This window comes from Vicugna pacos, chromosome 11, assembly GCF_048564905.1.
Source record: "Vicugna pacos chromosome 11, VicPac4, whole genome shotgun sequence".
Taxonomy (NCBI): domain Eukaryota; kingdom Metazoa; phylum Chordata; class Mammalia; order Artiodactyla; family Camelidae; genus Vicugna; species Vicugna pacos.
This window is the reverse complement of record NC_132997.1, coordinates 9482688-9498035: the sequence shown is the minus strand read 5'-3', so window position 1 is coordinate 9498035 and position 15348 is coordinate 9482688.

The following is a 15348-nucleotide window of genomic DNA, read 5'->3' as shown; positions in this document are numbered from 1 at the left end:
ATTTGCAAATCTAGAAGAAATGGGTAATTTCTCAGTAAAATATAAATGATCAAAATTAACCCAGTAATAAAATATGAATTTTTTTGAATTAAACCAATTACCACAGAAGACATTGGAAAGATAAAAAAGACCTTTCACTAAAAATGTTACCTACTGGTTTTATAGGTGAAACCTATCTAACCTTTAAAGAACAGATAGTTCCTATGTCATTTAAATGATTCTAAGCCACAGAAAAAAATACAGAAGCTCCTGTTTCATTTGACAAAGCCTGCACAACTTAACTGCACAAAGTTTTACAGCAAAACTTCGTAAAGAAGAAATAGATAACTGTAATCTCCTTTCCAAAAAACAAATAGAATCTAGCATTCTAACTAAAGAATAAAACAACATGAATAATTAGGATTTATTCAAAGTGTGCAAAGGCTGCTATACGTTAGGAAATCTATCAAAGCAATCTATTAGAGCAACAAGGGAAAAATCTGATCATACCAAAGATGCTTTAAAATACACAATAAATTCAATAATCATTCCTATAATGATCCAGGTAGGGGCTGTAACTTCCACAATGCCTGAATGAGGAGTTCAGAAAATACTATTCCTAGAGAACAATGATAAAACTTTACAAAAGTATCAAAAAATTATTATTTCAAACTCTAGAAGTTAACTAAAGCACACAACAAACTAAAAATATTATTTACTACTGGTTACATTCCATGTTGTGAAATCTCTTTTGTTTGATATAAATGTAGTCGCTCCAGAATTCTTTACATCAGTGTTTTTTATCTTTTTTATTTCTATCCTATTTGTATCTTTATGTACAAGGTGGATTGCTGGTAGAAACCTCTTATGTCATTTGCATGTAATGCTATGAGTAATATAGGATTTAATATACTCTTTTGCTATTTGTTTTCTTTCTGTCCCATCTATTCTTTGCTCCTTTTTTCTCCCTTTTCCACTTAAAAAAATAAGTATTCCATTTTATCCACTATTAGCTTATTAGATACACACACTTTTTCTTTTGTAGCAGTTGTTCTACAGTTTATAAGATTCATATTTTATAATTGTCTACCTTTAAATAATTTTATAACACTTCCTATATATTTTGAGAACCTTAGAAAAGGGTAATTCTCCCCTCAAAAAATATATCATTGTGTTATATTTTATTTCTACATATGTTATAAACCTCACAACATATGCTTATTTTCTCTAAACAAATATCATTTAAAGAGATTTTAAAAGTGAGGAAAATGTATCTTATACTTAATTACATATTACCATTTTCAGTGCTCTATATTCTTTTGTGTAGATCCATATTTCTTCTAGTATCACATTCTGTCTGAAGAATTTCTTTGTACATTTAAACATTATTTGTAGCATAGGCCTGCTGGCAATAAACTTTCTCAGTTTTCATTCACCTTTAAAAAGTCTGTACTTAACTTTCATTTTTGAAGGAGATGTTTGTAGTTTACTGAATTTGAGGCTGGCGCTTTTTCTTTCAGTGCTTTAAAGATACTATCTCATTGTCCTCTGGCTCTGACCAGAAGTCTGCTGTCTGCCTTTTTACTTTTCTCTCTATTATTGTGTCCTCCCTCACCCCCACCTTCATTTACAACTTTCTTCTTACAGCTAGTGCTTTTCAACAATTTGACCATGATGTGTCTTGGTGTGATTTCCTTTGTTCTTTGTTTGTGGTTCATTGTGTTTCTTACTTTTGTAAGTTTAGAGTATTAATCAAATTTAGACTTTTTTTTAGCCATTATTTCTTTTTGATGTTCCATTCAGTCCTCAGGTTTTTCCCCATCTGCATTTTATTTGATGTTATGTCTTTTCCCTGTGGTGTCTAAGCTACTGTTAATCCCATTCAGTGTAATTTATACTTCAGGTATTGCTTTGAGAAAAATTAAGTAGGGAAGGGAGATAGAATCCAAGTGTATGTTTTAACTATGGTCATCAGGAAAAATCTTATTGATATGGTGAAATTCATGCAAAGTCCTAGAGGAGGTGAGGTCAAGAGATTCAAGTCTTCAGCATCCTCCAAAGCTTTTTCTTATAACTTTAGCACCTTTTTCTATTTAAACTGTTCTTTTCCTCTAATTCAGTAAGGATAGTTTTCCTTTGTCTTCTGTATGCTCCTTTTTGTCTTAGAGTCTGTTTAATTATGTTCATTTACATTTGCTTCTCTCTTGCCTTCTTTCCCTTGCTTCTCTCTTGCCTTTTTTCCCTCTCTTAATTTCTTATTTCTAGAGACCACATTTTCTTTAATTTAGTTGATAATTAATGAAAAACATATTCTGTGGCATGTCTTCATCTGGTGAATATTCTTCACCTGATTTTTGCTTGTCATGTAGTTTTTTTTTTTCTTTGTGGCTGTTTTCTGACTATTACTGAACTTTGAATGGGATCAATTCCTTCTGGATCAATTACTTATGAAAGGTTGTACAGGGAGGGTTTGTGACTGATTAGAGACAGAAGGCAGCTTGGGCTTAGGACTTTCTCACTTTCATACCATATACATGTCCACATTGCATATTCTCAAAGTCTAATATTCTGGAACCAGTTTTGGGGTAAGCAGAATGTTTGCTTGTCTCATGTATGCAATGGTTTTTTTTTGGTATGGTAATTTAGCATTTATTGTTCCTGATTATTTTCTTTATCTAGTGTCAGTAGCAGCTGAGCTCATTGTCACTTATGTTCATTCACACATTTACCTCATTAAATCGATAGTCTCTTGTAGAAATGGTAGGTCCACACAGACTTTTATTTAGTCTTGTATCTTCTGCCTTTCTATGGTGCTAAACTAGGTTTAGGATACTCCCAAAAGCCCACCTCCTTTTTCCTATTTCTGAATCTTGTGGGATGTCCTACAGATGGATTAGCTATGGAAGCCCTTGAATTAGAGAGGAACCTGGGATGAAAAGCTTTAAGCCCTGCTGGTGTAACATCAGATACTGGCTTTCAAAAATGTAAGTAAACTTCACAAAGTTGTGATAGATGGTTCTGGATTGGAAAAAGCTACAAGTAAGCAGATTTCTAGAGAATACATTTGGTTACATTAGCAATAATAATTAGATGGATCTTACTGGGAGAGATGGAAGGAAGAGAAGTGACAATTGTGGAAATAAAACCTCTTATAGGGACAACAGTTCTCTGAAATATGGCCACTCAGCCAGAAGCATCAGCATCACCTGGAAACTTGTTAGAAATGCAAATTGTCAGGACTTTCTTCAGACCTGGTGAATCAGAAATTTTGCAGGTAGGACTCAAATATCTTTTTTTAACAAACCATCCAGGTGATTCTGATGTATGTTAAACTTTGAAAACCAATGTATGAGGGGAAGAAAAAGAACTCAATGTGTAGATATGTAGTTTTCAAACTTCTTTATCTAGCATCCAATTCATCTGGAGAGATTATTAAAGATTACTAGATCCTACTTTAATAAGAGTTCCTGATTCAGTAGGACTAGTTGGGGTGGAAGATACTTTGCATGCTAACAAGTTCCTGGGTGATACTGATGCTAGTGGACCAGGAAACATGCTTTGAGAATAAATAGTCTACATACAAGATTTGAGTAAAGGCAAGACTTCGGGTAAGAAAAGGATTTTCTGGACTGAAGATTTGGAGGAAGGGGGGTTGGGAAGAGAGGTGATGACTATATTCACATATCAGTGATTTACACAGAGAAAGACTCTGCCTGCTTTGGGCTCCGGGGAGGCAGCAAGGCCTAGGAAGTCAGGGATTTCATTTCACTCACCAAGTGTCTTGCTGTCCATGCTTGAGAGTGGTAGGAAAGTAGTAGAAAGAGCCAGGAGTCCAGAAAGTACCGGGGAGACAATCTTCCAAGTGGCCTGTGTGAACCAAGGCCCAGGCACCAACCATGGTGGTCACAGGTCAGTAGATACCTGCAGGGAGAGTTGAGTTCATCAAGCAGATTCCCATTCTTGGATCCTGAAAAGTTAGCTCCTCAGAAGCCTCCAGAACTGAACCAGAATTGAAGAAAAGTGCTGACATGTCCAAATGGACTTAGATTGTTCTCATCACCATGTAGGAATAGGGCCAGGGCCATCCCTGAAAGGGTGAGGGATCCAGGGGTTTACAACAAAGATACGACACTTGAAAGGGTCCGTGCTGTTAGTGTCTTTCATAGGCTCTTTGAGAGACTGTTAAAGACAGAAAATTTGAAATTTAATTTCAATGATGCTTCATCAACATGGGAAAGGTGCAGTGCCTATGATAAGCCCTCAAGCTTGGACCTGAAATGACTGCCTCAGTTGCCTGACCCAAGGGACTGGCCTGGTGGAGGCAGAAATTAATTTGGGTTCTAAGACATAAAATGACTAATTATGAAGAAACAATTGGTAAAACTCAAACTAAGGGACATTCTACCAAACAGCTGGCTTGTACATTCAAATATGTACTGCATATTAGATTATGGAATTGTGGCAACAGTTTCCTAAATTTGAACAAAAGTGAACCTGACTTTGTGGATGTAGCAGGTCCAAATCACAATCCACAGACCAGAATAATGAAGTTCATAATGCATCACAAAGAAATTACACACCAAGAATAGAAGTTGTTTCTTTTTCATTTTTCAAAATTATTTTAGAACTTTCAAGAGTCCATGGTTGATTCCTTCTCTAGGTGTTTGGTAGACTGTTCTCAGAGTGGGATGTGCTAGACTTGTCCAGGACAGGTGTGGAATAACACACAGTCTTGATTTCAGTCTTTCCCAGGGTGATAAGAAGCACAGAGTTTACTGCTGACATCTGAGACAGGAAGAGCAGCTTCATGCAATCCCTTTCAAAGTAACTGCTCTTTGTTTTCTCTCCTTGTGTGATCTTTTTTGCTTCTGAGTTTCTATAGTGCTTGCAGCCTGAACCAAGCACCCTAACATTTGATTTTATCAAGCCCTGTGTTTTCCCCAGTTGTTTCATGTATGTACCATTCATCTCCCAATGCAGATGTAACCTTTACAGAGGCAGGGCTTTGTCTTCCATTACTTTTGTATCCAGAATCCCTGTACCAGACTCCTGTAAGCACAAAAGGAACATTGGTCAATTTATTCACAGAATGAATGAATGAATGAATGGCATTGTCCATTTCTCCTATTACTCCAGTTAAAAAAAAGAGCTCCCCCCAGAAACATGTCTGTTGGATTTGAGAGAATTTGAGTAAAAAATGTAAGAATTTTCCACCTGTATATAAGATGCTATTTGCATCATTAATGGTTGCCTGTCTATTCCTTTCAACTCCTAGTTAGAGAATTACCACATGCCTCATTCTTTAGGACCAATGATATTTCATCTATAGGTTTACTTATTGCTTATCTGAAGTGGGTTATTGGACTAAACCAGGCAAGACTGTGAAATTAGCAATATCTACCTCTGTGGCCCTCCTTCCTCTGGCTGTTCATGCACTCCTAAAGTATTACCCACCCCCATCTTCTTTTTAACTAGTAGCCAACCAATTAATTAGCTGGGAAGATCTAAAATATTACCCCTCTATAGGACTATTTGTCTTTTAGAAAAAAATTCAATAAGAGCTAGCTTTTATAACCTAAAAATTTATCTCAAATTGTACACTTCCATATAATAAAAGCCAATGGGAGAGAGATTTAGGGATCAGGTTCCTTAAATCTCCCCTTCTAGGAAGAACCCCATTTTACCTATGCATGAAGTAGTGCTAGTAAGATTTATTAAAAAGGGGCCCACTTTCTTTCTTTCTTTCTTTCCTTTCTTTCTTTCTTTTTCTTTTTTTTTGGTTCTCCATTGTAAAATTTCCTTTTCTTTTTTTTTTTTAATTGAAGTATAGTCAGTTACAACGTGTCAATATTGGTGTACAGCAGAGTGTCCCAGTCATGCATATACATATATATATTTGTTTTCATATTTTTAATAAAAGTTACTACAAGATATTGAATATAGTTCCCTGTGTTATATAGAAATTTATTCTTCATTTTTACATATTGTGGTTAACATCTGCAAATCTCAAACTCCCAATCTTATCTCCTCCCTTCCCCTTTACCCCAGTAACCCACAAGTTTGTTTGCTATGTCTGTGAGTCTCTTTCATAGACAAGTTCATTAGTGTCCCCCCCCTTTTTTTTTTTTTAGATTCCACGTATGAGTGATATCATATGGAATTTTTCTTTCTCTTTCTGGCTTATGTCAATTAGAATGACAATCTCCAGGTCCATGCATGTTGCTGCAAATGGCATTATTTTATTCTTTTGTGTATGTGTGTGTGTATTTATTTTTTTCTAATGGATTCACTGGGGATTGAACCCAGAACCTTGTGCATATTAAACACATAATCTACCACAGAGCTATTCCCACCCCCTGAGGTTTGCTCCTTTTAGTAGAGGGACATACTCTTCCTGCACCCTTTTGTAAAGATACCTGTTTTATTGGAATGATCCCTGGTAGAGGAAGCCTGGACAGGGGAAGGGATGCTAGAGACCCAGCAGTAAACAGGAGGCAGGTTCCGAGCCCCCTTCTGCCCTTGCCTCTCTTGGTGAGACAGTCATGCTCTGCCGGCACCAGCTGGCCTTGCATGATGTGCCCTTCACTGTACTAGGTATGGATGCTGCCAGGACCCCCTGCTGACTCACCCAGGGGATCTGGGTGGGCAGGAGAGGAGGCCACAGCTAGATGACTTCCTGCACTCACCTGAGGTTTTCTGCACCCATTTGAGAAAGATCATCCCCAGGAATAACCTTTGACAGGGCTTCAAGTTAGCCTTGCCTGGGAGGGACAGCCCAGCAGTGCACCATACCTGAGGGCCACCAACCACCATGGTACTTGCCTTCAAGCCAGGGATTGTCTGCCTGCCTCTTTCCTGGGAGCTCCAGCTGGCTTCATTGGTGGTTGACTTGAAAACTGGTGCTAGGCTGCCTGCCCTGGGGGTATGTTTGAATCAGGTAGGGGGCAGTGGCCTCTGCCAGATTTCTGGCTTGATTCACCCTTCATTCCCAGTCCTAACCCCAGAGGCCATGTCAGAAAGAGGCATGGGTGCTACTGAGTGCCCTAGACCCACGCTGTCCCCTAGTCAGCCTGAGGGAAAGATCAAAGCTTGGCTTCAGTGGATGCTTCTGTGTTGTCTCTATTTGGAAGGAATCTTGGCAGAGATTGTGTGTTGCCTCCTCAGGAACCAGGATATAATTCACACCTTGATATAATTGTCTTACCTTTTGTCTGGATGGCTGCCTTTATTTTCATAGGAAAGATCAAGGGTATCTGTCAGCCTCAGGAGTTGTCAGGTCAGAACATCTGGTCCCAAGTCAGACAGGCTCCTTGGTGCCACCTAGTGTCAGGTGTAGCCCTTGGCAGGGAGAATGCCCACAAATGGGGATTCACCCCTAAGTCAATTCTTGGGTCCTGGCACAGTGGGAGTAGAGAGAGAGCACTTTTCTTTCTTCCTAAATATAATAGTCGAGTGGCAGTGACTGAGCTGGCATGAATGAAATAATGCTACATGGTAGTGAGCACAAAGAGCTCATGGGGAACACACAGGAGCATGCTGAGAGTTCAGAGCAGGGGCCATGGGTGTGAGAGGATGAACAAGACATGGGTAGATGGAGGAGAGAAATGCAGAGTGAGGGGGTGAATGCAAGTGGGGTGCTCAGTTTAGGGCAGTGGCTGAAGGGGAAACTGAGATAAGACTGGAAAGGAAGATGGGAGCCTTGAAAGCTGGAAGATATGGTTTGAAGTTCACCTTGAAGTTCTGGGGACACTGAAAATTTTCAGCAGGGAAGTGACAGGTTGAAAAGGGCGGGTTGGAATATTGATATGGTCAAATCCCCACCTGTGACAACCATGCAGGGACAGCAGTGCTCTAAGGAATGCAGAACAAACCAGGAGTGGAGACACATGTGAAACAGGCAGGCCAGGGAGCTGTTGAATATCGTTCCAAGGCTGGATGAGTTCAAGCTAAAATCCACCTCTCTGTGGCAGCCAGCTCTCTGCCCTGGGGCCCGAGGGTTTCAACATCAGAGCCCTCTGCAGCCACACAGCCAGCCCCACCTCGGGGGTGAATTTCTTCAGAAGCTGTAGTTATTAGGCTGAGGGTGGAACCAGGAAGCTGACTCCTAGATTTCTCGCTTGTCCTGGGGTGCTTTTGACCCTCCATCCCCAGAGGCAGCCTTCCAGGCCACAAGAGATGTCTCCTCCCCACAGCTTCCAGCCATCTCTAGTCTGGCAGGAGCTGCCCCAGGCTCTTGGCTTTAGTGTTCCTCCCACAGGGCTTCACTCACTGCTGAGCTTGCAGGAAATGTGCTTCCTGAAACTGGCACTTCCCCATGCAGGTTGAGAGCTGCAGGCCTCAGCCTGAGGGATGACTCTGCTGGGGCTGTCATGTGTCTCAGGAACTCACCACAGCTGCTCCCTCCTCAGGTAGGCAGTGATGGGGTGGCTGTGTGGCCCCTTCCACTCCTTCAAGCATCACTCAAAGGAAGATGATTCTCCCGCAGTGGAAGGCAGGATGAAAAAGGGACTGCAGAGGGGGTCATGAAGGGCACGGTACCCTGTGGGTGGTGACAGGGCTGCCACAGCCAGAGCAGCAGAAGGCAAAAGGAAGGGCAACACGTGGCCCCTGGAAAGGGGGATCCCAATCCCCTCACTGGAGGGCTCAGGCTTATCTGCACAGGGAGGGGGTAGGTGCCCAGAGTGGAGTGTACATTGGGTGTGTGTGTGTGTGTGTGTGTGAATGTGTGTTTTCAGCACACACCAAGCCTCATGCTGAGACACTGCATTCCTGCTGGCAGGGCTTCCTGCTCCAGATGTCTTCCTGCCCCAGAGTCACTATGGAGTCTGCTCAGAATCTAGCACAATATTCCCCAAATTCAGGACAAGATCTGGCAAAAGTTCCCTCCCTTTACCACCCACCCTTTCACTTTGGAGGGAAGAAGCCACCTGACTGGCCAGCCCTCCACCCCTACTCTCCAGGGAGGCCCAGGGTGGGATCTGCATGGCTTGTCCTGCCAGATTTGAACAAAGCAGTTTCCCCAGGCTGGGCACTCTTGGTTTCCCTCTCTGTACCTGGGAAATGGGAATGGGGCTAGGGGTGCTACCGTTCAGGAGGATAGAGTTGGGAGGGGGCAACACAGAGGACCCGAGGCTAGCAGGGAAAGGCTTGGCCTGAAAATCAACGTGTTAAAAGATGGCTGGCAATTCAGGCACTTGGCTCATTCTTCCCAAGGCTTAGCTGTAGGCCTCAGTTTCCCCAACTTACAAAGTTAGATTCTTGCAGTTCCTGACTCTGATTGATGATGGCTCCTGTGTTGGCTCTTGGAGGAAGGGTCTGAGGAAGCAGGAGATGGGGCAGACTGCTTTTTCCTTCACAGTTAATAGCCAATTGCTCCCAAGGAATCCAGCCCCTCCCCCAGATGATCAGGTGCAAGTTTGCATATCCACTAGCTCCCTTATCTCCTCTGAGGAATTTGGGTCCTGCTGGAATTTTTCCAGCCAGGTCACCTTAGAGGCCACCAGCCCATCTGGTCACCAGGCTGCCTCCCTTTCAGCAGCTGCCAGGGCACACAGCCCCCTTTCAGGGTCTGGGGTGGTGTTCTCCGAGGGACCAAAAGACTGGGGGTGGGCACAGGGAAGCCTTGTCACTGCCTCTGGGCTGCTCCCCTGCCCCCCCCCCCCGGCTCAATTCCCCAGATTCTGAAGTCCCCTCCCAGCTTTCGGGTACCCACGTGAGGAAGAGAGCTGGCCCAGAACACAAGGCGCTCCGCAGTTGTTGGAAAGGATTTCCTGGTGGTGGGAATCACTTCCCCCTCCTATCTCACCAGGTTTCTGAGAGGCTGAGTGACTTGCCTCAAGGGACACAGCTGGGAGCGCGGGAATACCGAAGTCCAGGTCACCGCTCTTGCCACCTCCAGCACGTGCGGCTCTACTTCCTTCCGCGCTGCCTTCAGGTCGCTGCCGCCCCCCACCCTCCCCCCCGCCCGGTTTCGTTTTGGCGGCAGAAAGACTGACCAGCTGGGGAACTGAGGGCTGAGCGTCCCCAGGCGGAGGTCCCCGCTCCTAGGGAGGGGGTGCGAAGGACAGCAGATTGGCACCCGCCCCTCGTTGGCACTGGGGGCACCCCGAGTCCTCCGCTCACCTGCGCACCCCTCCCCCGGGCCCGCCCCGCCCCTCCCCGGCTCCGGCTGGGGGTGTCCCGGGGGCCGCGCCGAGCCGGGTCCGGCGCTTGAGCGCAGCCGTCCGCCCGCCTGTCTGGGAGCGGCGCGGGGACGCCGGCCGGGATCGCCGCGGCCGAGGCGCCCTGTAGGGGCCGGGCTGGGGCCATGCTGGGCCGGGGGCACGTCTTAGCCCTGGAGCCGCTTGGTGGGCAGGGTAAGACGCCCACCCCAGGCCCACCGAGTTCTCTTGCCCCAGAGCAGGCTCCCGCGCCCGGGCCCGGTTCTGTGTTCCCCGCCCCACCCCGCAAAGGCCAGCCCGAGGCTCGAGACCTGACGGCGCCCTCCATCTCCTTCGGAAGGGCCGAGGGATCGCAGTTTGCACGTTTGGACACTCTTGGCGTTAAACCGGCCATCACCTCCATCCCACTTCCTCTGGGTCCACTTTCCTCTAATTACACGTCTGGAGGCTTCTCTGGCCGGCCCCTGCCCCAGCCCCAGCCTGCAGCTGCGAAAGTTTCCTCGGCGGCGGCAGCGGACCCCTTTCCAAAGGAGCCAGGCAGGGGTGGACATCCTGGCCCACTCCCTTGCCCAAAGGGGCCTGGTTTGGCATCCAACTCTCCCGCATGCAGGGTGCCGGTTGGGAGACCAAGACAGCCCTCCATCCTCTGCAGTTTCAGTTTCTGCATCTTTACAATCAGGGCATCCAGATCTTAGGAGAACCTGGCACAGGCCAGAGGGTTGGGGGGGGGGGGTGTTGTACTATTGTTTTTTTATCGCAGTTAAGGATCCCAATTTCTTTAAATTTTATTTTACATAGGTATAATCATGCTTTGGACAGTGGGTGTGGGCTAATAAAACTTACAAATCACTGGTTTATAAGTCAGAAAGCCATTAGTTCACTTGTTTATGCTTTCTTGTTACTAGAATAGTCATGTATTCGACTTAAGGCATAGATGTCAAACACCTGGTAGAAGTGCCATCGAGTTCTCCTAACATGTTCACCACAGCCATTACTAATCAAGCAGAGCACGCCTTTCCTTCTTCACACCAGGCTCCAGGCAGCCATCGCCATTGCCCAGTGCTGGCATGCAAGATCAAATCCTCCTGCCACTACTGTTCTTCCTAATAGCAAAATGCTTAGGAAGTAATAATTTGTCAATATTATTTGAAATCAGAGCAAAAGACCCATTACCAGATAATACAAGGAAGAAATAAAATAACACAAGTGAAAATAAATTAGAACTAAGGAATTATAAAAAGGAGTAGGAAGTCAAAGAGAGAGGATGGCCAGGGCTCCATGTAGTTAATAGCATTAGAACTTAATTACATTTACTGCATTCAGAAGTAAAAACAAAGGAAGCAAGTGAAAGAAGGGATGAGGGAAGGGAGGGAAGGGGGAAGTTTTTGGAGGGAATGTCACATGAGGGAGGGATGAGTGATGTTAGACAGTGTCCTTACTTCCGTGACAGATGTGGCAATGAAATTCATAAGGCTACCCCTCACTAAATGCTGAGGACATTACCCTTAGGCATAATTCAATGACGGCAGTTTCATAGTGGGTGAAGATAATGTGTTCTAATTTGATACCAGAAAAAGAACCTAGACTACTGAGAAATGTGAGTGGATAATCCCAAATGGAATTGGATCATTTTACAGAATATTTCCTACATTTGGGATATTACCACCAACTCATTGCATAGTACAACTCTGCCAACTCACTACAGAGTACAACTCTCTAATGACTATAACTCCCAAAAGTAATATCATCCTTGGGTAAGCCCTGATGAAATATTACACTTCCTCTCTCCCTTTTAAGTCATTTTTAGATTGAGCCTGAAACTTCTGTCACTACATTCCTTCATAACATTGCTATATCCTACAATAAGGCATTTCTTAACTGGTTATATTTTAGCAGAACTGCTTCTTGCCAACACGTGAAATGTATTAATCTGGCAATGTCTTTCTTCTCCAAGGTGTGACACATACTGGTGCTGTGCCCTCCAACATACTAGCTGTAATGCCAGTGGCTTCCCAGTCAAGAACAGTTTCTGGCATAACTCAATAAATTGTGCTCAATGGATATGACTTGAATAATAAATATCAAAGACCTTCATATATTTTTCAAATTTATTTTTATTGAGTTGTAGTTGGTTTACAATGCTGTGTCAATTTCTGGCATATAGCACAACTTTTCAGTCATATGTGAATATATACATATATACTCATTTTCATATTCTATATCCCCGTGAACTACTTACTGCAAGATCTTGAATATATATCCCTGAGCTATACTCTGTTAACTTCTTTATCTATTCTATATATACCTGTCATTATCTACAAATCTAGAACTCACAGTCTGTCCCTTCCCATCCCGATTGCCCTTGGCAACCACAAGTTTGTATTCTATGTGTATGAGTCTGTTTCTGTTTTAAGTTCATTTGTCTTTTTTTTTTTTTTTAGATTCCACATGAGTGATATCATATGGTATTTTTCTTTCTCTTTCTGGCTTACTGCACTTAGAATGACATTCTCCAGGGACATCCATGTTGCTGCAAATGGCATTATGTTTTCATTTTTTATGGCTGAATAGTAATTCCAAAAGTGGCAATATACCACAACTTCTTTATCCTGTCATCCTCTAGATGGACATTTAGGTTGTTTCCATGTCTTAACTACTGTGAATAGTACTGCTGTGAACATTGGGGTGCAGGTGTCTTTTTGAATTAGGATTCCTTCTGAATATATGCTGAAGAGTAGGATTGCTGGGTCATATGGTAAGTCTATTCTTAATCTTTTGCAGACTCTCCATACTAATTTCTGCATTGGTTGCACCTAACTTCATTCCCACCAACAGTGTTGGAGGGTTTCCATTTCTCCACAGCCTATGTTTTCTTCTAGGAGGTTTATTGTATTTTGTCTTTTTATAGGTCTTTAATCCATTTTGAGTTTATTTTTGTGTGTGGTGTGAGGGAGTGATCTAGCTTCACTAATTTACATGCTGCTGTCCTGTTTTCCCAACGCAATTTCCTGAAGAGTCTACCTTTATTCCAATGTATGTTCTTGCCTCCTTTGTCAAAGATTAATTGACCAAAAGTTTGTGAGTTCATTTCTGGGCTATCTATTCTGTTCCATTGATCCATATGCCTGTTTTTGTACCAATACCATGCTGTTTGGGTAACTGTCGCTCTGTATTATTGTCTGAAGTCTGGGAGAGTTATTCCTCCAGCTTCATTCTTTTTCTTCAGTAATGCTTTGGCAATTTTGGGTCTTTCGTGGTTCCATATAAATTTCATTATGATTTGTTCCAGTTCTGTGAAATATGCCCTGGGCAATTTGATAGGGATGGCATTAAATCTGTAGATTGCCTTGGGCAGTATGATCATTTTAACACTATTGATTCTTCCAATCCAGGAGCATGAGATATCTTTCCATTTTTTAAAGTTTCTTTAATTTCCTTAAGCAATGTCTTGTAGTTCTCTATATATAAGTCTTTCACCTCTTTGGTTAGATTTATTCCTAGGTATTTTATTACCTTGGGTGCTATTTTAAAAGGGATTGTTTCTTTACTTTCTTTTCCCATTGATTCATCATAAGCATAAAGAAATGCAACTGATTACTCTACATTATTCTTGTATCCTGCTACCTTGCTGAATTCTTCTATTAATTCTAGTAATTTTTGTGTGGAGTTTTTAGGGTTTTCTATATACAGTATCATGTCATCTACATATAGAGACAATTTTAACTCTTCCTTTCCAATTTGGATCCCCTTTATTTCTTTTTCTTCCCTGAATGCTGTGGCTAGGGCTTCCAAGACTATTTGAATAGAAGTGGTGAGGGGACAACCTTGTCTTGTCCTAGATTTTATTGGGAAGGTTTTCCATTTTTCACCATTGAGTGCTAGGCTGGCTGTATGTTTGTCCTAAATAGCTTTCATCATGTTTATATACGTTCCCTCTATACGCACATTGGTGAGGGTTTTTATCATAAATGGGTGTTGCATTTTATCAAATGCTTTTTCTGCATCTATTGAGATAATCATGTGATTTTTGTCCTTTGTCTTGTTGATGTGGTGTATTACATTGATTGATTTCTGTATGTTGAACCATCCTTGTGTTCCTGGGATGAAGTCAACTCAAGCAGATAAAGAATATTTACAAAAACCCACAATTAAAACTATTTCTTATGATCAAAGACTGAATTCTCTCTCCCTAAGACTGGGAGCAAGGCAAGGTGTTCACTCTTACTATGCTTATTCTTTATAGTACTGGAAATTATAGATACTGCAAAAGACAGGAAAATCCTTCCAGTTCTAAAGGAAGAAATAAAATAAAATTATTGCTATTGCAGGTGACATGTTTATCTATGTAGCTGGAGATAATCCAAAAAAAAAAAAAAACTACAAAAAACTTCTAGAACTGATAAGTGAGTTCAGTAACATTGCAATATCAGCATTCAAAACTCAACTGCACTTTTAAATAATAAAAACAAATATTCATAAGGCATACTTTTAAAATAAAATACCAATTGTAATTACTGAAAAAAATGAAGTACGTAGTTGTAAATCTAATAAAATACATATAGAACTTGTATACTAAAAACTATGAAGTGCTGATGAAAGAAAGCAAGAGGTTCTAAATAAATGAAGAGTCACTGTTTTTATGATTTGGAAGGCTCAGCATAGTAAAGATGCCAATTTTCCTTATACTAATCATAGGTTTACAGCAATTGATATGGAAATGTCAGCGAACTTTCTTTTTTGTTTTGTTTTGTTTTGTTTACATATGTATTTTCAATTAATAGGCTTTACTTTTTTAGAGCACTTTCAGGTTCACAGCAGAATTTAGCAGAAAATACAGAGTGTTCACACATAGCCCTCCCCACTCAACCGTATATACTCCCCTACCCTCAACATCACTCATCAATGTGGCATATTTGGTGCAATTGAAGAATCAACATGAGCACATTATTATCAATCAGAGGCCACAGTTTACATAATGGTTCACTCTTAATGTTGTACATTCTATGGGTTTTGACAAATGCGTAATTACGTGTAGCCACCATTGTAATATACAGAATAACTTCATTGCCCTAAAAATCCCTTGTGCTCCATTTATTCCTCCCTCTCTCGCTCTCCCCAAACACCTAGAAACCATGATCTTTTTATTGTTTCTGTAGCTGTGCCTTTTCCAGATTATTATTTGGTTGGAATGGTACAGTTGATAGCCTTT